Source organism: Triticum dicoccoides, chromosome 3B, assembly GCF_002162155.2.
Source record: "Triticum dicoccoides isolate Atlit2015 ecotype Zavitan chromosome 3B, WEW_v2.0, whole genome shotgun sequence".
Taxonomy (NCBI): domain Eukaryota; kingdom Viridiplantae; phylum Streptophyta; class Magnoliopsida; order Poales; family Poaceae; genus Triticum; species Triticum dicoccoides.
In genome coordinates, this window is record NC_041385.1 from 170,888,483 (window position 1) to 170,890,449 (window position 1,967).

Sequence of the window (1,967 nt, forward strand, 5' to 3'; positions counted from 1 at the left end):
TATTTGATTTTCCCTCTATAATAAATGATACCTTGAGGCTGATAGAATTGTTCCCCTTTTCTCAACTTGATGCTTGTAGAACCTTGATTCCGACCCAGGTGCAACAAGAGTCTACCATTGTATTGTAGAGATAACAGGGGACTCTGTAGTGAAAGTATTCAAGGTTTGTGACACTTCTAATATTTCTGCATCATCTTCTTATATTTATTGTTTCACTGTGATATTATGTTGATGACCTGCTATTCGATGTATGCACACCTACCGGCCATGTTTTTTTTAATTGTTTCTGTTGATTCATTTTGAGTGTGTTTGTTCCTCTAGATTCACATATAAGTGTATTCCAGACACACATACTGTGCAAGCTCTAACAAAGTGTAAATATGCATTTTATGATAATCACGTGATTGTGATTGCATAAGTTGATAAATCATGCGCAGTATGCTAGTAGTACTACAATATTTAGGCAAATGTCAACAAAAGTAATTCGTTTAGGGACCAAAATCGACAAATGTTGCGTTCAACAAGGAATTTCTATTTGTAGGTCAGACCAATCTTATATTTAACTTTATTTGACTGGAGACAGGGACCATATGTACAAAATACACGGACTCATTTGCAAAAAATTGTTGGTGATGATAACGTCCTCTTGGTAAAGTTTATGGGGCCATCTTCAGAGTCTGTGATTGATTTTCTACCTTACCATAAGGTTGCTGAAGATGGTATTATTCTGGGTTTACGCCGCTACCGTTTTTTTGGTAAGTTCTCCTCTTATAATATTCTCAGTTTTTCTTTGTTAACAAGATTGCCATACCGAGGAGTGTGCATACTGTACAGACGATTTCTGCCTTCTGTGGTGTGCCCTACATAGGCTGGTACATACGGATTATTTGGAGGTGTATGAGAATGAGATAGAGCAGGATTTCATTTAGTTATATGACATTTAGATGAGTAGATCCAGGAAAAGATGTGTTTGTGTTTGGCTGATTAGAATTGAATAATATGCAGATCATTGTATTCCATTTTGATTTGTTCAATTAGTGCCAAACTTGATTTATAGAACCACGAATAATCATTGATTATTGGCACCCAGCCCACCCTTAATTACTACTCCCTCTGTATCAAAATATAAGACGTTTTTTGACACTACAAGAGTATTAAGTAATATGGTTTTCCAGTATTACCACTGCCTAATCTTTCCTACTTATAAAGGTTGGAGTTGGTGAGTTCACATCTGCGACCAAACAGCCTTCAACAATAAACAAATGAACCTCTACCCACATTGGAACAGCAACCTTCCAAGAACATAAATAAACAAATGTATTTCTACTCATATGTGGGACCTAACGCAAATAAACAAATGCACTACTACTTTCATGTGAGACCAACACTTATAGAAGACACAAATAACAAATGCAGAAATGCGACTCCAACTCAATATAATGTTCTTATTTGTCATTTTTTCCTTCCCAACCAAGTTATTTCAGTTTTATATCACAGAACAAGAGAGTGAACAAATTGTAATTCCAAAATGACCATAGACCTTGTTCTCCTGTCCTACCCGACCCACGATCTTGTGCAGTCAACTTACCAATGTCAATTCTCATATGTTTCAACATTCGGAATTTTGTGTCTGTAAAGGACTATGGTCACTTAAGATTCTCCAATGCTTGACGTGTGATCTTTTGTTGTTTGTATGTTTGTTCTTTTTAATTGTAAACTGCGTGCAAAGGCCGCATGACGCCAACGTATTTGGACGATTTCCTAAGCCAGTGACCTAACTCATATCTTATAGTTTCGTAGCTATGCACGGGCATTGTGGTAGTACTAGTAATCCACCACCAAGAGAGTGTAGTCACAATAAATTCAGCTATAATTATTAACAATGGATATTTATTACCAAGATGCGTCAATGCCCCACCCGCAGTCACTTGGGTGATTCTGTTCACAGTGGTGTTCCCAGTCACTTG

General features: G+C 36.9%; 1 pseudogene; it reads left to right on the forward strand.

The window, feature by feature from the left end:
* LOC119275381 overlaps window positions 1-1,967 on the forward strand; it is a 23,236-nt pseudogene that overhangs the window by 4,365 nt on the left and 16,904 nt on the right.